The following is a 21,619-nucleotide window of genomic DNA, read 5'->3' on the forward strand; positions in this document are numbered from 1 at the left end:
TTCTCACTTCAAACCATTAACAGGAAGGCATTAGGATCAATTTACTCTGGACCCTCTGGAAGGACAGGCCCTATAATGAAATTCGCTCTGGATCCTCTCCAAGGACAAGCCCTATAATGAAATTCGCCCTGGATCCTCTCCAAGGACAAGCCCTATAATGAAATTCGCTCTGGACCCTCTCCAAGGACAGGCCCTATAATGAAATTCGCTCTGGACCCTCTCCAAGGACAAGCCCTATAATGAAATTCACTCTGGATCCTCTCCAAGGACAGGCCCTATAATGAATTTCGCTCTGGACCCTCTCCAAGGACAGGCCCTATAATGAAATTCGCTCTAGACCCTCTCCAAGGATAGGCCCTATAATGAAATTCTCTTTGGACCCTTTGGAAGGGTCAGGAGCGAAATTTGTCATTTAGTCTCAATTCCATCATTTCCTTTGCTCCAATCCACTTCTCAAGGCAAGTATACATCAATCCTCTATCAACCATGCCTTAGGAACCAAGATTTCAACCCCAAACAAGGAGCAAAATAGAGGTTTAGGAAATTTCGCTCTGGACCCTTTGGAAGGGTCAGGAGCGAAATTCTTCCTTTGATGCCATTCATCTTCCATTTATCATTACTTTGCCTTGAACTCAATTTTTCAAACCTCCTCCTATCACCATCAAGTCAATTCGCCCTCAATTTAGCTTAAAACAAGATCTTTTGGGTGCATTAGGCAAAATAGGGAGTCCTAGGAATTTCGCTCTGGACCCTTTGGAAGGGTCAAGAGCGAAATTGATAAATAGGGCTTAGGCATTGAGAAAGTTTCCTCTTAGCTTGCTTGTTTAGCTTCAAACCATCCTAGGAAAAGACTTTAAAGGCAATTTGCTTTAAAATTGGGAGGAAAATACATGTTTTTGAGAAATTCGCTCCTGTACCTTTGGAAGGGTCAGGAGCGAATTTGTTCCTCTAGGCCCAATTCTTCCTTATTTTAGCTCATCTTGCTTTAGGCTTGTCCTTTTGAATCCTTTTCTTGCCATGCATGACCACCATTCAATGCTTCTAGTGAGGAATTAGGTCCTTTGGAGAATTTTGCTCTGGACCCTTTGGAAGGGTCAGGAGCGAAATTTGCTTTTCTAGACTCTACTCACACTCAACTTGCCTTGGCCTTGTCTTTTCCACCCTTACCTTATCATACTCAAGCAATTCTCTCTCAAAGTGATGTCCACTCAATGCTTTTGGTGAGGAATTAAGTCTTTTGGAGGATTTCGCTCTGGACCCTTTGGAAGGGCTAGGAGCAAATTTGAGGGATTAGTCTTGGATATCAATCAAACATTCAAACTTCACCTTCACTCACGTTGTCCTGGCCTTAGAACATGCTAACAAATCACCTTAAGGAGGTGCCTAGTTCAAAATGTTGGATCAAAAGCACATCCTGACAATTTCGCTTAGGTACCTTTGGAAGGACAAGACCTAAAGAGGAATTTTGCTCTGGACCCTTTGGAAGGGTCAAGAGCGAAATTTGCTGTTTTAGCTCAAATTCTCCAATTTTCCTCATCTCACTTGGTTGCAACTCACTTCCAAAGGCATGGATAGATCATTTTTCATTCACTCAAGGTGGGGAATCAAGGATTTTAACCCATGTTAGAAGTAGGAGAGGTTTTTAGAGAAATTCGCTCTGGAACCTTTGGAAGGGTCAGGAGTGAAATTGATGTTTTAGTCTCAATTTCCTCATCCCATCTCGTTCCAACTTGCTCACAAGGCATAGATAGGTCATTCCTCACTCAGTCAAGGCATAGGAGCAAGCTTTGAGGTCTAAACTGGGAGCAAGAGAAGAGTTGAGTCTAAGGAAATTTGCTTTGGACCCTTTGGAAGGGTCAGGAGCGAATTTTGCAATAATGCTCAAATTCTTGACCTTTTCTCCAAATTTCCAAGTCTAAGTTTTTCCAAGGCATCTCCAAGGGTGAATTCAAGCTAATTTCCTCCCAATTAATGCCTTAAAGTGAATTTTTTATCCAAAATAGGAGGGCAAAGAGAGCTAAGGAAGATTTCGCTTCTGTCCCTTTGGAATGGTTAGGAGCGAAATTGACACTATCACTCAAATTCCTCATTCAACTCTCAATTTTACATGTTCAATCTTCATGTTCTTTGCTCCTCGAAGGGTAAATGAGTAGAATTGGTATCAAACAAGGCTCTAGGCATAATGCAAAGACTCTCCCAAACTCAATCAAGGCATAACCCCAATACTAGAGCAAGGCCCGACCTAGAGAAGGCTTTCAAAGAGACCCTGACCTGGACCACCTACTGACCCACTTCGCTTCAAGCAGACCTTGCTATCCTAATGAGCCCTCTGGCAACTCCCTAATGCAAAGATTAATAGCACAAAGCCTAAAAAGACCAAGCCATGAAGACTAACCCTAGAAAGCAAAAAAAGGAGGGGTCCCCATTTGCAATGGAGCGATGTGTGAATACGTCACAACAGGTCGACGACCTTTTTTGATCGGTGGCGGCTCTTTTTGTTGCATGCAGTGTCTTTTGTTGTGACTTCTTGTTGTTGGTCAACTTCCCATGCCAACAAGCAACGTTGATTTTCATGTAGAGGGTCTGTTTTTTAATGCACTTGGTGGCCTATCTATATTTGGTGCGACAACTTGTGGGCTGCATTATTTTCAATTGGTAGTGGATTTGTGTCTTTCTCTATGCACGTAGGGAGATGGCTAATTGCATGGTTCAGTCTCGGGATATGGATGTAGCTTTTAGGGTTGAGGTAGTGAATTGTGCTAATTACATTCAGAATTGGATGCCTCTCAAGGCATTGCGATAGATGACTCTTGAGGAGGCTTTGTCCCATGTCAAGCTTGATGTGTCTTCATTTAGAGTTTTTGGAAGTGCATCTTGGGCATTTATTCTAGATGCACAAAGGAAGGCCTTGCAGAGGAAGAGTCAACCATTGATCTTTGTTGGCTACTATGAAGATTCTAAGGCATACATGTTGTTTGATCTTGTTTCCAGAGAGGTCTTGTTTCAGCCAGATGTCCAATTTGATGAGTGCTATCCTCTAATGGACTCTCCATCACCAGCTTCTCTGTCACTTCCTACTCCATTTCTTGAGGATTCTTTGCCTTCTAAGGATGAGGAAGATGTTCTAGTTCAACCCCCATCACCTATCCTACCACTTCTTAAGTGGGCCCGTAGTATTATTGATGTAGTTAGAGATTGGGCAGGTGATCCTTCAAATTCTTGTCGCACTCGCTCATAGAGTTCTTGGGTCTCTTGTGAGTTAGGCTATTTTTGTTGATCTCTAGAAGTTTTTAGATGCAGTTGGTATTATAGAGTGGGATTAGGCTATGGTAGAGGAGTATTCTTCACTGATGAAGAATGACACTTGGGAACTTGCTCCTCTTCCTAAGGGAAGAAAATTGGTGTAGTGCAAGTGGGTGTATCGTACCAAGTATGCTGCAGATGGTTCCATTGATAAGTATAAGGCTCATCTTGTTGTTGAGGGGTTTTCACAGGTTGAGGGCATTGATTATTCTGAGACTTTTGCTCCTGTTGCCAAGATGGATTCTATTCACCTTGTACTTTCTCATGCAACTTCACAAGGATGGTCAGTTTATTAGATGTATGTGAAGAGTGCCTTCTTGCATGGTGATCTTCATGAGGATATCTATATGGAACAGCTATAGGGTTTTGTGTAGGACTCTTCACTTGTTTGTAGGCTTTGACATTCGTTATATGGTCGCAAGCAAGCCCCTAGGGCTTGGAATGAGAAGATGGACACGTCATTGTCTATTGGTTTCACACGTTCCCATTTCGATCCCACAATTTACACTTAGCATCAAGAGGGATATCTTTTGATATTGGTCTTGTATGTGGATGATTTGATTCTTATTGTCAGTTCTTCTTCCATGATTCAAAGTGTTCAGAGAGCATTGGAGCAGTTCAACATGACATAATTTGGTCTTCTGCATTACTTTCTTGGTCTTCAGGTTATTCAATCTTTGGATGGGATTTCCATTTGTCAGTAGAAGTATGCTCTTGATATACTTAAGAGATTTGGCATGCTTGATTGCAAGCCTAACCCCACGCCATTTCAATCAAGAGTTGTGTTGTCTTCTAGTTGTTCTACTCCTTCAGTTGATGCTACTTTGTGTAGGTAGTTGATTGGCAGTCTCTTGTACTCGACACACGCTCGTCCTGATATTTCCTTTGTGGTTGGTCTAGTCTGTCGGTTCTCACACGATCTACATGAGAGTCACCGGAAGGCTGCCAAATATCTTGAGATACATCTAGGGCACATTGCACCTTGGCATTCATTATTCATCAAGAGACTCTAGGATTGTTGGCTTCATTGACCTAGATTGGGTCGGTGATGTTGATGATTGGAAGTCTACTTCTGGTTTTGTTTTTTGTCTTGATTATTGCTCCATTGCATGGTCTTGCAAGAAACAATCTACTATTGCATCATCATCTACTAAGGTTGAGTATCGAGCATCAGTTCTTGCTAGCCAAGAGGTTTTATGGCTTCGTCAGTTGTTGATAGAGTTTGTTTTTCCTCCTAATGGTTCCACAATTCTTTGGTATGACAATCAGAGTGCCATTCACATTTCTCGCAACCTCGTGGAGCATTAGCGACCTAAGCACATTGAGATCCACATGCACTTCATTCGGTAGTTGTATCAAGATGGTCTTCTAAGCTTGGACTACATACTTGCAGAGGAGTAGGTTGCAAACATATTCACTAAACCCTTGGCGTCCCCACGTTATCTTCAGTTGCGATCGATTCTTGGGGTGAAGGAAGTTGTCCTTGGGGGGTCTATTTGAGGCCTTTCTTCCCTTTTCAGCAATTCATGTTTCTTTCCATGCATTGCATCTCTTGCTTTTAGAGAGGGGTTTTTTCCCATGCATTTTTTCTCCTTTTCTACGCTTAGAGAGACTTCATTGGCTTGTACATGGGTACCTAATCAGGCCTTTTGTTGTCAGGAACCATTTTTGCATTCATGCATTTAGAGTTTTCTACTCACCCTAAGTTTCACATAAGGGGGGTGTTAGAGCATATTTAGTTGCTAGGTTTTTTTTACAATTGGTTATACTTTTTTGCTTAAAATCACTTAGGAGTGCTTATTTTAAGTTGTGCACCTAGTTTAGCTTTTAAGCATCTAGTTTAGCTAGAGTTGAGCTTTATTTAGTTCCTCATGCTTGCACTTTAGTTCTCTTAAATTTAGCTTTGTGCTTTCTTTATAAACCCCTCATTGTACAATTGTAACTCATTCTGTATTCTTTGCTTTTGAGTAATATAGGATTAATTTCTGCAACTCTCATTTGTGGAAGGTGTTCTTGTTTGCCATTTGATCTTGCAGGAGCTTTTGTTGCAAAATTCAACAATGTATTGCTCATTGACTAGATAAACCCTTGGGATTATGGTCCAAAGTACTGGAATTTTTTTAATGATATGGCCTACATTAATAGGTTAATGACATCTTTGTGTCATAATTTCTCATGGTTTGACCAACATCCACTTCATTGGAGATGCCCAAGCTTGATCTATCAGATTAAGTTTGAAGAAATTTAGAAGTGTGGGTGATCATTTCTAGCACTTACATGAACAAGTTGTCCAACTCCAAAACAGTGTCTGCTTAGAAATGTTGACAAATAGAGGCATTCTTGATAATTTGTAAACTTGTAGTTTTGAATTTGATAGAGATTCTTTGGAGGACCTTGTGTATAGTGTGGCAAGAGAAAAGCCTTTTTGAAAAGCCAATTATCATGTTCCACTTGTAGTCTCCAACACATGAAATGTGAATATTGTAGTGAAGTAGAGGAATGTGTGTGTTGGTTGAAAATTTTGTACACTTGGGGAAATATACAAAATTGTGGTTTCAACCACAGCACACAAGTAAAAACTCTCCTAATTAAGGGAAGGCTCCCCCTATCTAACTACAACTTGGAAAATAAAATGGGATGGGACAGCAATCTTTCTTCTTTTTTCAAGAAAGACAATATCCTTTTCTCTTCACAGAAAAGGATAGCGATTGAATAACAGCAGTAACCACTATCAAGTGAAATAAGAGAAAGGAAATGAAGTTTCCTGAAAGCGCAAAGACTTCCGTCACTTCCTTCGGGACGGGACAACAATATCAAGCTCAAAGACTTGACTATTGGAAGTCCTATCTACCCTTTTGCTATACTAAATTTTACAACGAATAAAAGATAATAGCTCAAAGACTGAAATAATCTATTCTTTTAACACAAAGACAAGAACTAGTGCAAGCTCAAAGACTTGCTGCTATTTCTTATCAAACAGTAATTTTTCCTCAAGAATAGACGCAAGCTCAAAGACTTGCTGCTCCTTCAAGAGAGTTTCCTATTTTAATTAATCTTCTCTACTTGCAGCTCAAAGACTTCAAATCAGATTGGACTAAGCTCCTGTAGAAACACTTTGCATAGAAGAAATAAAAGATTCAAACCCAAACATGTAGCTCAAAGACTCAAAACTTGAGTAATCCTTCTTTCTTATTCTTCAAAACCTTCAATTCACATACATAAGCTCAAAGACTTCTTGCTGTAAATTTGGCAGAGTTTTTGCTTGCTTTCCAAAAGATAAAAATTACAATAGACCTCTCAAGTATTTATAGAATAGGAGCCATGAGAAAAAGGTGGGAGGATCCTAACTAACTTGAGAGATTCTCTCAACCACCAAGACTCATTCAATAAATAACTGAGACTTCATTAACTAACTAAGAGTTACTCTAACTAACTAAGACTTATTCCAACTACAGTTCTAATCGGACACAACTTGTAGTTGCCTTACATGTAATTATAGAATTACAAGTAATGTGTAACTTGCATTTTACATAAATTACTTTTACATGTATCTTGTCAAAACAAAATTACAACTAAGAAATTACAAAAAGAGAGAAGATTCAACTAAGTGCTGAAAAACACTTAAGTTGAACTTTGTGAAGACACGAATCCTTGAAATTTCCGGATGTTTGCCTGTAGTTCCTCGGGATTCGGTTCATGGGTGTTCTTAGCAACAACCATAGTCTTCACAATAGTGTCGTGACAGCGGAGGAGCGTGGAATTGTCTTTATCCAGGATGGACTGGATCTCATGCAAAAAGGCTTGATGTTTCATCAATGCTTGAATTGAAACTGCCGAGAATTGTTCACTCCTCCATTCACCATGAATCCTCATCTGTAAATCCGCAAGAACCTCTTCTTCTGGAATCCGCTCTCCATCCTGACTTACTATATTGCAAGAGGCCCTTTCACAATGTGAGACAATACCTTGATAAACTTCATCCCGGAATCTCCTTGCATCACTGATCTCTTCGATGAGGGATTTAAGAACAAGAGTCTTGTTTTCCATGAGTTCTTCAAATTCCAAGTACATGACCTTGGAGGAGATGATGGCGTGATCCTGCAGGATATTGAGCTGTTGTTGGGGCATGGTACGCTAGATTGCCAGACTTTTCTCAACACTTTCCAGATTCTTTTTGAAAGTGTTAGAAGTCTGATCCAATTTCTCCTCAATGGTTTCCAGCTTAGACATTATTTGAAAAATGTCTTTTATCACTTGCACGCATTGATCATGAAGCTGATCAACCCAGGAATCCAGTGCTTGTACTTTCTGAGCAGCCCTTTCCACTCCACGAATCGATTCTTGGGAACTAGAAGAACCTATGGAGTTACTCCCTTCAACAGCAGGTTTTGTGATTTTATGAATGGCTGCCATGAGCTGTCGGTTTTCTTCTTCTAGCTTGTTTTTCTTTGCAAGAAGATCGTCACACCTTTGCACTAGTGAAGCAACAGAAAACTGAGCATCATGTTTAATGACCTCATGTGTTTGCTTGCCCAATTCTACCCTTGTAACCTTATAATCAGCAGCTGACATTTCATCAAGTGGTTTATCTGCAATAGGTTCCACAATTTCAGCTACCTTCATCTTGTTGCTGTCAACAGTTACCCTAGAAATAGTCTTCGCCTTCTTAGCAACTTTGGATCTGGACTGTTTGAGTTGCTGGTAGTCAAAGGCATCAGGTGAGATCTCTTGCTTCTTTCTTTTCAGGGTGAAAGAACTAAGCCATGGAGGCAAAGTCATCAACTCACTTCCTGTAGCAGCTGTAGGCAAAGGAGAAGCAGTTTCTGTTTGAATTACCGTGGTCACCCTGGGAGGAATATCTGTTTGAATAGCGACCACGGTTTGCTTAGTTACCAATGGACATGAAGATTGCTTCATGAATTCTTCAAAACCAGAAGTAGAAGTATCAATTTCTGATAACTGAATGCAAGTGGGAATATCTTCAGGAACTTTCAACACACTTTCTCGTTGTTGATCAGGAGAAGGCTCGTATGCTGAAATGGGAACTGCATTCTGAGGAGACTCATCAATGAGCAAATCAGGAGGAGAAAGAGGCGTCTCAATGGAAACCGGAGGAATGACCTCGTGAGGCGTGTCTGAAACTGGAGACTTAGGCGCATCATCAGATTGCTGCCCCTCTTTTGGATTATCCAGATCGATCACCTGAACATGGAACCGTGATTTCTCCTTCCCACGAGTAGTTGTCTCCTCAGGAGGAAGCACTACTGCACGACTAACTCGTAACTTGATCCTTGTGCCTGAAGATGAAGCACCCTCCTTATTATCAATCTGAATCTCAGACTTCTGTCCAAGAGGCCCTGTAGAATCATGTTCTTTACCAACCTTGATTTTGATAAGTCTAACAGCATTACTTTTCAGCCATGCGTTAGTGTTGGCCAAGATAGGCTGAAATCTGTCAAGAATGGAGACGCACTCCTTGTGTGACCATTGGATCAAAGGAAGTGGAGCTTCCTCAACCCTTCGTGAAGTGTATTCAGGATCAAGTATATGCCTGTCATTGATCATCCCTTGTGGGATATCTGTCAAGTTCAAGTCAACAATTTGCTCAACAGTGAGCCTGCAGTAATCCATCTTCAGAACTTCGGCTTCTGTGGGGAGATCTGCCCAGATGTCTTCAATGCGATGAACATGTACAAAGGATTTCTTGATCTTTTCCTTCATACCTCTATAATCAAAATCAGCTCTAGGTTTGAACCTCTTAAGCTTGATTTCCTGCAATTCAACCTCCATGGCCTTAGCCTTCACAGATGTGACAAGGGAGTATCGACCAATTTTCAATGGATTTGTGCTGGAGATCCCCATTCCAACCTTGTGTCTAGCAGACTGAAGAGTGTGAACGGCCATAATTTGTCTTCCCAACTCCATAAGAATTATCTTATCGGTTGGGTATCTTGGAAGCATGTATGGCTGTCCATCATAGCACCCAATCCTCATGTAGGTGAAGGTGGGAAATTGCAGGAATAAACACCCATACTCAGACACCTTGACCCATGCCTCATCTGATACTCTTTTATTTCTGAGATTCATGTCAAACTGACACATGAAATTTCCAAAGAATGCATCTTGGACTTTTCTGAAATGCAGTATGCTAGGTTTCAATGGCAACTGGTCATAATATTCCCAAACTGGTATAAGCGAGCGATCACCCTTGGTAGAAAGACCTGGAAAGTGTCTAAGTGATGCTGCTAAATATACCAAATAAGAATTCATGAAGAAGGTCATAGTGGTAGGAACCGCTGCAAGTTGTTCGCACAAAGCATCGCTGATGATTTCACCCCATGAAATGTGATGCGACTGCCGTATGAACATGATGAATTGATACATCCATGGCTCAAAGACATTGGAGTGCTCAAGGCCCAACATTCTGCTGAGAAGAGTGATGGTGTCTCCTATCTCCCACTTGAAATCACAACGGTACAACTTTGCCCATCTTGAGAAGGAAGGACGTGGCTCTTGAATCCACCTATTGATGTGGCGCTTGCAATCTTTTTCTCTTTTCACATAATACTCTTCTGCACTTTCTTTGGTGATTTCCATATAAACAGGTGCAGGAGGTATTTTGAAGACCTTCTCGATTGTATCCGCATTAAGACGAATTATGGCTTCACCATCATCATTTTTTATGACTCTTGACTCTTTGTCAAAATGATGGGCGCATGCGAGAACAAACTCAAGTTCTAGGGCAGCCAGTGGGAAAGAAGATGCATGATGGATATGGCTGTCCAACAGCCGCTGCAAGTTGATATCCTGTGGATCTTCTACCCTGTGAATGAATTCTGCCATATCAACGTGCCATATTTCTGTGTCCCTGATGCGATCCAATGGAGAAGATACCTGGGAAGGTGTAACCTCATTCTGGTATTTGTCATATTTGTATTTCATTTTCTTTGGAGTTGGCGATGCCGGCAAATCTGACATTGATTGTGAACCTGGAATGCTGTGATGAAGACTTAAAAGAGTTAAGGCCACATCATAATCAGCTGCAAATATCACTTTCTTTTTCAAATGGGTAAAACTTTGATCTCTGAATTTCACGGTTTTGTGAGAGGAAGAGGGAAGATATGTAGAAATGGGAAAATCTTGACTTTGACAAAATCTTGACTTTGACCAATTTCGGATCTTGGGAGAATTTTCGCAAGTATACAAGTTGGAAAGTACATACATGCAATCGGGGTTTTAAAACCCGAATACAAGTACACTTGTAAATTCGAAAATGGAGAAATGGATGAAAAATGGGATTTTGACTTGCGGGAAATGATGGAAATGGAAAGTACGGATATGGGGAACGTGAATGGATAGAAACGGGAATATCCGGGATAGTCATTTTCATGAAAATGGGAAGATCTTTTCAACATGTAATCCGGTTTTCAAAACCCGAATTTGCAAGAGGGGTATTTCACACTTTTCAAGCTTGGAATTTTAACCAAAAATGATTAAATTCCTTAACCGTAGGGGAAAAACAAGAATTTCCAGCGAACTTGTAATCGAGATTAAAAATCCCGAATACAAGCTAAGATGGAATTTTGAGAAGAATAATGCAATTTAACAATTGCATTTCAAAGGGAAGATTTCTTTCACGAAAACCAATTTTTAGGGGAAGAACATCACATGCCAAAAAAAAAAATGCAACAAATAACGAAAAAAGAAGAAAACAAGAAAATAATAAAAAGAAGAGAAGAAAGGAAGAACATACCTTTATTAGAAATGCAAAATGCTTCTCCAACAATGCAATACTTCTTGAGATGAAGAAGCAAAACCGGACTATCAAACCCTTAACACGTTTTTTGTAAAAATGCTCCAAATATGGCAGCAATCTTAAACTTGGAGGAGCAAAATGCCAATGGAAGTGTGCATTTCAAGTTTATTGGAGCAAAACGCCTAAGGCATTTGTTGGAGCAATGACGCCAAAGGTTAAAAACGCAGCCAAAGGAAATCACGTTTTTGCAAAAAACGTGGTATTCAATGCACATTCAATGGATCATTAAATGTCTTGAAACCTATCCCATACTCCACGCCTAGGTGAGAGAGGGCAAAACGCCTTAGGAGATTGTAAGTTGTCAAAGATTTAACCCCTCAAAACGTGGCATTAAAGAAGAGCGTGGTTGCTGATTTAGGGTAAAAACCAGCAAATGTATCCTCCAAATGGCGTGAGAGATGTCCAACAATGCATGAAGATAGGATGCAAACCAAAACGCCTCCTTCCTCCAACAATTTCTCCACAAAATTCGCCTTGAAATGGTCAAAAATCGTTTTTCCCTTGCATTTCGGGTTTTTGGGAACAAAAGACAAGTTCGATTTGTTCAAAATGAAGCAAATTGGGTTTTAGATAGAAAACAACAAGTTCGATTTTCACTTTTCCCTCTTTCATGCCAAAATCGGGTTTTAAAAGACAAATGACAAGTTTAATTTTTCACTTTTTCACTCATCAAGCCAAAATCGGGTTTTAAAAGACAAATGACAAGTTTAAAATTGTCAAAAATGCACTTTTATGTCAAAATCGGGTTTTAAAAGACAAACTGCAAGTTTAAAAATACTTGTAAAGGGGAAATAAAATCCCTACAACAAGTAAAAAACACTTGCACATATGTAATGGGGATTTAAAATCCCTATTACATGCGAAAACCATTAAAGTAGGGGTTTTTTGAACAAACTGCAAGTTTACTTGCAGTTGAGCCAAAAAACCCCTATTTTAATTAAAAATGACCAAAAAACAATAAAAAGATAAACACATTAAAGGGGAAACTTAAAATAAATTACAAGTGACATATTTAAAACAAAAGTGCACATGTAATTGATCAAAAATTCCCCTACAAAGACCATAACAATGAATATCATTAAAACTTGCAGTTTGAAGAAAATTCTCCACCTGCAGTCTGGGTTTTAAAACCCGAAATTGAAGGAAAGGCATAGCAAACGAACCCAGAATTGGACGAAATTCGAAATGTAGTTCGAGAATGGACTGAGGATCAAGCCAGTCCAAGGATTAGTCGAAATTTTGCCTCGGGAAGCGTGCCATAGAGTAAAAATTTCACTGTAGTGGTGCTTCATTTTTGAAAACAAAAATGAGGACAACAGTGTGTAAACCAAGGTAGTAGGAAATGTCTCCTCGACCACTTGGTACCCGTCTTTGGTATGGGTTTGCGTATCCAGTATCGGAGGCACCTGCAGATTTGTTGGTTTGTTTGGGAGATGTGGGCTGGAGATGGAAGAAGGTATCTGGATGTTTCCTTGTAAAAAATAGATAACCCTAAAAAGTGACTTTTTTACTGCGTCAAAACAATTCTATGGGTCAAACGAAATTTTTTTGAGACATTTCTTAAGCCGCTCGAAGGGTTTTTGTAGATGAGGGCCTTTTCTACGTTGCGGGAAGGGAGATTTTGCAGATCAAAAAATGTTTGACCCTTTCTATATCGCACGAAGGATATTTTACAGATTCAGTTTTTTTCGTAGAAAAAAAGGTATTCAAAGTTCATTGATTCAAATTTTATTCGATTTATGTTTACACGTAGATATCTGCTGATGTGATTCAAATATTTTGTTGTGTTTACATGCAAATATTCATGTGATTTTATTTAAAAAATAGTCACGATTTATAATTTATAAAATTTCAAACTGAATCTTTGATTGTAAATTACCATCGAATATTTTAGTTCACAATGTAAATTAAGTTAAATATTAAAATGCTCGACCATCAAGCATTTTAATATTTAACTTAATCAACATTGTGAATGATATTAATATTTATAATAAATTATAATTAATAAATTAGTTAGAATTAAATTACTGAGTATATGTATATTTATTATTATTATATAATTTTTTTAGTGAGTATATAGTATATAATTTTTTTTTTTTCACTGAGTTATAGAAAATTATATAAATTAATAAATTGACAACAGTATAATAATTTTTGGTAAATTAGTAAAGAAAATAATATACTCAGTACTGTATTACTAATATAGTACTAAGTAAATAATTTTCTTACCAATTTATCAGAAATTAATAAATTATTATACAGAATTTGAAATAGAAACTGTTAAACAAATTGAAATCAGAAGTATCATACACTAAGAAATTGAAATCAGAAATCAAATACCACAAAATTAGCAATAAAAAGATGAGAGAACTAGACCTAAGACAATCAAACTCAAAAATTAAGCACGCAATGTCAAAATCTAATTGTTCTTTTGTTTTAATTTTTTGTTCAAATTCAAAATGTCAAGTGGAGGAAGACAAGGGTTGTACTCGTGCTATGGAAGTATGTTGACCATGTTCCGGGGCCAAAAGGATTAGGTGGAACAACCACTATCAAATGTAAACTTTGTCTATTGACATGGAGAGGTACCTACATGAGGGTGAGGGCTCATTTCCTCCACCTGCCATGTACTTGTGTTGAAGGTTGTACAAATGAGTCTGAACGATATGATGCTGTGAGAGAACAAGAAAGGGCTGATGGGAAAGTTGCTATTCAAAGCTCTCATGCTTCAACAACAGGGGCAACTACTGTCACTTATAGTCATAATATAGAGTTAGAGGTGGATGTGACTTCTAGATGTGAGTTAGAGGTGGATGTGACTTGAAGAATTCTGCACTCTTGAAGGGATAGATCTTCAACATACTGTTGCTTGTACACTTCAACAGAATGGTGTGGTTGAGAGGGAAAATAGATCCCTAAAATAGATGGCTGGTTGCATGATCCATGCCTGCTCTCTTGCACCTGAATATTGGGCAAAAGCTATCAATTGTGCTACTCATATCTAGAATAGATTTTCCCATAAGGCATCAAAGGGAATCAATCCCTTGAAGCTTGGTGTGGCAGGAAACTTGTTGTGCAACTCTTCAGAGTTTTTGTCTCTCTCACATGGGCTATCATTTCTTCAGAGAAGCACAAGGCTTTGGAACCTCAGAATTGGCCTTGTATCTTTGTTGGTTATCTAGATGGTGTCAAAGGGTATTGACATATGGATCCTAAGACACATAAGCTTGTTATTGAGCGAAGTGTGCCATTTGAGGAAAGCTCTCCTAGTTCCTTCTATCATCTTCCTTCCTCCACTGTGGAATTAGACAGTGACTCAGATGATTTTCCTGTAGTTGCCTCTACCTGTGGAGTTGATCACGAGGCTTCATCTTCCTCTTCACAGAGTTCAAATTCTGAGGAAGACGATCCTCCTCCTTCATCTCACAAGCCTCTCTGGACTCGTCGAATGCTTGAGTCTACAGGCACACTTGTTGGGGATCCTTCAAACACTAGAAGGACTTGGTAACAACATTATGACATTTCGCATTCCTACATTGCCATAGCTTCAGATCCACAACTTTTCATGAAGCATTAGGTATTGCTGAGTGGGATTCAACAATGGAAGACGAGTACCACTCTTTGATTTTGTGATGTCCCCTCCTAGTTAGACATCAACTTTCAATAGGATTAGCCTATCAGTTGACCCTCGTAGGTTAGTGAGATTGGATAGAGGGTCCTTTGAGGCAGATACCTTGCTAGCGGTCAGTTAATTATTGCTTAGGAATTCGTTTGGTTCAGGTTTGGCCTTCGTTTGGTTCAGTTTCTCACACTTACTATTTATAGTAAGTCATCTAGTCTAGAGTTAGTATTTTTAGCAGGGCACCTGAATGGATTGTGGTTGGCATGGTCGATCTCAGAATTCAATTGGTTTGATAAAATAAGGAGTTTGGCCTAAGTTATAATGTTTAATTATTATTAAAGGTAACTTTAATAATAATTAGTACTTTAATGTTATATTATAAAATCTTATATTTGCACTTTATGACTTGAGGGTCAATTCATCATTAAAAGGGGGCCAATTATAATTAATGTCTTGGGCGCCAACTCCTAGGCATTGTTTTTAATATTTACCAAGTGCAAATAAAGATGATTTCAAGCAATTTAATTTTTAATGGCTTTTTGGGAGAGGGTCGACTTCATGAAAGAAGTATATAAGCTGCCAAGTGGAAATCGATTTCATTATTGAGCATTTGACAAATTTCTTTTCACAATTTCTTGAGCGCTAGAGAACAGAGACTAGGGTTTCTACGATTTCCAAATGTTTTTGGCATTGGAGGGCGTAGCTTCTTCATTGCAACAACAATCTGAGGGTGAGATTATCATCTGAAGTTGCTCTACAGTTGGCTTCATCCAGGAGTCAAGTTTGTGCAGATTGGAGGAGAATTTTTAGAGTTTTCTATCAGATTTAAGGGTCTGGCATAATAAGGATCTTAAGACTGTGTTTGGTGATTATTGGTACATATTTTAAGGCTGTACGGCCTGCTTTTTGGCAACCATTATTGCAGCAAGGGAGTCGCTAATGCTGGGAGGGTGATTTTGATCAAAGAAGACACAATAAATTCCAAGAAAATTTGAGAGAAGGCGCTGGACCTTTAGGAGACTTTGGCATCAATTTTGAAGGGATTGACATCTGATTTGGGGAGAATCAAATCATCTTGATGCTGCTTCTAACCAGCTGAAGTACAAAAGTAATTTGTTCATCTTTTATCGGGTATGCATGTGTGTGTAAAGACTTCAAAGATAAATGAATAATGAAAATATGTGGTTTCTACAATTATTACTTTCTGTATCTATTTAGTTTCAGTTTTGAGTATTCCTATGCTTTTACTCGCATTGCTTTTTTGTATCAAAAACACAAAAAAGTACAAAATTCAGAAAAACCAAAACAAAACTTCAGTAGATTTCATCTGAGAACTTGAGTAACACCATCAGAGAGGACTTGGGGTCTTCACACTGGTATTAGAGCGGTTTCCTGCAATCCTTTGGGTTTAAATCAGATTGTTAATGCAACCAAGTGACAGGGAAAGAAGATATTATCAGAGGGAATTTCGTAAAACTTGGCAACCTCCTTAGTACATGAAGGAAAAACAGTATTTGGATTGATTTGTACTCATAAGGAGTCATCTTCTAGTGATATTGGACAGGTTGCCGGTATGGGTGATAGATAGGAAAATAGTCCACCACGAGATGAAGCCAGAGAAGTGAGAGAAACATTGAGAGGTTTATAGGATGGACAACAACATGTAGCTGATACGTTATAGCAGCTCACTGCAGCCATACAACAGTTGACTAATCCCAAAAGACAAAATCATGAGTAGGATGACAATAGGAGCGTGGCTGGGACTCCCGGAGCACATAGAGAATCTACTCGCACCATTGATAGGTCTGCACGACCCACCTTCCTGAGGAATGAACCAGAAGAAGAAGGTGTTGGGGAAGAGGATGATGTTTCATTTGCTGATAATGTCATGACAGTGCATGATGAGTGGAATCTACTTCCCCTAGAACTTTTTAACTTTGATCGATTCATGAGTCAAAGGAGGAAGCACACTAGGGCAAGGCAAGATAGAAGGCCACGAAATCAAAACAGGGACCTTGAATATGCTACCAGTAAACTCACTTTACCTATGTTTGATGGCAGCGAGAAGGTCACAACACGATTGTGGATTCAAAAGTTGGACACTTACTATAACCTTTAGCCTATGTCAGAGTGGGATGCAATTAAAAATTGCACTTAGATGGGGTGGCTCATGACTGGTGGCACAATGGAATGGTTACCTTGTAGCATAACTACATCACCTCGTACTAGGAGTTTGTTGATAGGTTGATTGAAGGCTTCAATAAGGATCTAGAGACATATTTTAGAAATCTAGCTCAACTTAAGCAGGTTGGGAGTCTGGAGAGTTACATTGGTGATTTTCAAAGGCTCTCAGTTATGGTTCCCAACATCTCAGAGCGGAGATTAGTTGTGATGTTCATTGAGGGCCTATTTGAACCTTTGAGAGGATGGATAAATGCTTTTGATCCACCACCATTGCAGGAGGCAATGAAGAAGGATAGAAGCATGGAACTTGTAGCCTCTCAAAATAAGTTCTCGTCCAAAGGATCTTCTTCACACAGGGACAGCAAGTCTTTCTCCAAGAAGCTGAAAAAATCAGATTTGAAAGGGGATTCAAAAGGGAAATCCACAACTCCATTTGATTGGGAAACGCTCAATGATTTACGTAAAAAAAAATTGTGTTTCTACTATAAGGGTCCCTATGATGCAAATCATGACTGTTCATTGAGATCTATTGGTGTATGTTTTATCAAATACCGAACATTAGAATAAAATATCCAAGGATACTCTATCCTCTCCTGAACAAAATCACTACTTGTGCCAAGATTGCGAGAAAGACCACAAGGCGACTCTAAGGTCTATATGTGCGAACGGGCGACTTTATGTTGGATAGCTTCCTTGGTTATGTATGCTGAAATACAAGGGGGACTTACGCTTGACAGAGATGTCATTCACAAACTAGGACTTAGACAAATATGGCAATGAATGCTCTCTTTTTTCTTTTTTTGATTTTCAGATTTTTGACTTCTTCAAAAAAGGAATAAAAAGGATAAGGGTTCAGGAGTTCTATGCTACTTCTAAGGTATTCTTATGAACTCAAGAGAGGGTAAAGACTAGGTGAGACCAATAACAACACTTTGTTTCGCCACTCTTGGACAACTACACAAAGCGGGTGCAATCTTCTAAGGTTGTGCTCAAGATTTTCATATTTATGAATAATACCAACAATTGAACAATATTACTCAAAATAGAAGTTAAGCATCCACATCAAAAGCTCAGGCTAACTTTACACATTGAACAAAAAAAGTATGAGCAAAAGTTTCATCAATCTAAACTATCAATCCTTCATTCATCTAACAACTTCAAAGCAAATTACTTAAAGCAAATCTATTCTATGTGTTGAAGAAAATATGCAACCATGGAACCACTTGATAACAATAAGATTTCAAATCAATACTATAATGAAGTTTTTGTTATTCAGGTAGCTCTACGCAATAATTTCATAAATCTCTCCACACAATGAAATGAGAGAATGGGAGTTTATATAGAGTTATTGAAAGATAAATGAATGGCCGAGATCGATCTAAGATCAACAGTCAAGTTTAAAACAATACAACCCTAATTAGGGTTTCCCAAAATAAATCAATATCCAATGCATGCAAGACAAGTGGCGTAGTTAGCCATCTCCTAAGAAGGTGCATCCTCATCCTTATGGGCAGCAGTGTGTTCAATGAATCTAGACACAATTGAGTTGACCTCTTCTATGGTGACATGTGGCAACATGTTGATCTTGTATTCCCATCCGTCCAAATCATTTGCGCAAGCGGCAAAAGAAATCTCCCACTCCAGCTCCTGTTTTTGGAAGGTATCTCGAATAGACAAGAATTCTGATGCCTCAGCCAAATTCTGTTTTAGGATTGGTCCTGTGATGGGGAAGAAAATCTCCTGTATTATGAGCTTTAGGCTTTCCAACTGCATATCACTTTCTTTGATTGTTTCTTTCTCGAGCACATCTGCAGCTACAAGGAAGATCTTATCCTGAATCTCTTTTATCTGCTCTTCGGCCTTAGCACTATCTCTCTTTACCTTCTCCAGAACTTCATTGCGTGCAACTAATGCCCAATGCCTTGCATTAAAATCATAGGCAGCCCCTGCTGAAATTATCTCTTTGTTAATTAGTTCTTGCTTATGCACGCTCTTCAATACTCTAAGGCACAGGATAATCCTATCTTGGGATGGTCTTCTTGCTTTACTTGAATTTAGTAAAAACTTGACTTACAATCAAATTGTGAGAAATATTTGCAATTAGCAAGCTTTTGCAGCAAATAGCTCTTATCTGGAAAGGTGTATGGAAATGGTTTTGTAATGGCATTTAAAGTTTTGTAATTGAATACCATTCTCTTTTTCGCTCATGTTTGAAATGCTTACCGACCATAAAAGCTTAACAATTGAAAGGAGATTTAGATGGTTTACTAAAGCCAGATGGCTTTTTCCATCTTTGGGTAGTCATGTGCAGGAATAGGAATTTTCTTTCCTATTTTCATATGTTTCCCTTCTGCTACATTAGTTTCTATTTCAGGCATTGTCTTCTTCTAGAATTTTTGGGGATCTTTAGAGCAAATTTCCATCTCAAATTTTTCTTTTCGTAAGGACATCTGGTTGCTGACTGACTGAGATGCCATGGAATAAGGAAACTGTTCTGAGGTGTAGACAAGTCCGAGGGTCTTTATGTGTTCTCCACCAATGGTAAAAGGTACATGCTTATTGGTGCGTCCATAGGGTGAATAAGTATCTATAAAGTTTCCTCCTAATAGCATATCTACAAGCATCTTAGCCAACTCAAAGAAGTCGCATCTAAACTTCTTTTCTTCAATAAAGACAGGCTCTTGATGTTTATACTTGTTGCAGGTGAATTTATTTCCTTGTACACCAATACTTTTATATACATTATTCCTATTGAGTTGTTCCCAATCCTATAGTATAGGCACTTTGCAGAAAGAGAGATGCTCTAGTATCAATTTGTGCATCATAATATTTTCCATTAATTCGTATAGAATGAATTGACCATACCTTCCATTGATGAGAGAAGCAGTATACTTTGGTCTTGGCTCCTTTGGTGGTGGTGGAAATGTAGATAATAGAAGTCTGCAATTTAATGGATCGGGAGGCAGTATTCCTCTTCTAAAGGAAATTCATCCATCTTCTTCCTCAATTAGCACCATTCTAGGATCGAGTTCTTCATAAAGTAGTTCTTCATCTTTGTGGTGGCTTCTGTCTCAATATTGAATAGTGGGAGGAGTTTGGCGTACATATTTTTCTTTAAAATTCAAGATAAATGCTGGCTGGTTGGTACTGCATCCTTCATTGACCTGGCTACATAATTTTGCTTCACCATATGTTGGCTAGGGCCACACCCATCTTCACATGTAGATCTCTTGTTGGAATAATAGTCTGGATGGGAAGATTTCCTGGTTAATTTATTTTCAAACTAGTCAATATCTAGTGACAGTGGTTTAGGTATTAGATTATGAATTGGAGCTGATACTGGAGAATAATTTCTACCCCTAGAATGGAATCTTCTTTTGTTTCTTTGTCTTGCCATGACTGGTTCATCATGGTAGCAGGTAATTCTAGATTATTGGCAAGGCTCATTTGTTCATCTTTTTCGTCATTTTCTTGTTCTTCATCTTCTAGTTCTTCCAGAACAGATTCATAGACATCATCTTGATGGTACATGTCTTCATCTTCATCTAATAGTTCCCACCACACTTCTGCATTAGTGGTATAAACAAGTTTCCCAACTTTGTTATTATAGGAACAATTGGGTGCTATATGTCCAGGTTTATTATAGATGTAACAAATGATAGTCTTTTCCCTAGTGTGTGGATGGCGACACACACGTACAATGATAAGTGGGCTTGGGTGCATGGTTGTGAGGCTAGTTAAAGGAGCATTTGCAAAAACGGATAACTTATGGCAATTATAGGAGCTTTGTGTTTTGATAAAATTATGGCAGCCAAAATGTTTAGTTTTTATGGAATTGTGGAGCAAGGCGTTTGGCTTGATGCTTAGTGACTTTTGTGTAGCATAGTGTTCTTTGATAAACTTGAGGATCCCATTTCAAGCAAAATCATTTAGATCAGGTAAAGAACAAGCATAAATGTTGGTATTTGTTGTTTCCAACCAGGACATAACCTTTTCATCAATAGGATAAGGTAAAGTATCAAGATATTTCAATTTAACAAATAGGTTGTTAGCACATTTCCTGTCATAGGATAGTGCTTTGAATTGGAGAGAGAATTCTTCAAACTGGCTCAAATCACAACATTTTATTTCACAAACTATCTTAACAGCTTGAGTTATCTTGGCAATAGGAGGGCAAAATTCTGTAAGGAGTTCATTCAACAGTGCTGCATAGGCCTAGGTTGGATGAAGACTTTGGCTGCTTGTTCTCTTTCTTCAAACTTAATGCACCATCTGAGAGTAATTCTTCAGAAATATTGGGTAGCTAATGTTGTGGATCCACCTTCAGTGAGGTTGGATTCTGTGCCATTTGTAAGAAAACTATTACAATATGTGTGCATTATTCCAAAAGACCAATGTTAAATGGGAATTGAAGTTCCCATCTTAACCGTATAAGGATAGAAGGTTGCAATATAGGTATAAAGGTATAGTTGACCACAGAGTTCACTTTTGATCAATTGTTAAGAAGGGATGCAACTGTTCATGTAAATTTAATTTGCATTACTATGAAGTTATGAACAGAATATAGATTATTGAATGTGACAAGCATGGCACGCACCTTAAGAATCTGGATGATTTTATTAATTAATATTTTCTTCTTGAAACACTTAAATGATCTTAGAAACAACCAATTTACTTTTATTCCCTTTTAGACT

The 21,619-nt window shown here is 38.6% G+C and overlaps 1 protein-coding gene across 1 annotated transcript in view; it reads left to right on the forward strand.

The window, feature by feature from the left end:
* LOC131052811 (uncharacterized) overlaps nt 1-21,619 on the forward strand; it is a 109,878-nt gene that overhangs the window by 48,462 nt on the left and 39,797 nt on the right. The gene's annotated exons all lie outside the window — the stretch shown is intronic.

This window comes from Cryptomeria japonica, chromosome 8 (assembly GCF_030272615.1).
Source record: "Cryptomeria japonica chromosome 8, Sugi_1.0, whole genome shotgun sequence".
Lineage (NCBI taxonomy): Eukaryota > Viridiplantae > Streptophyta > Pinopsida > Cupressales > Cupressaceae > Cryptomeria > Cryptomeria japonica.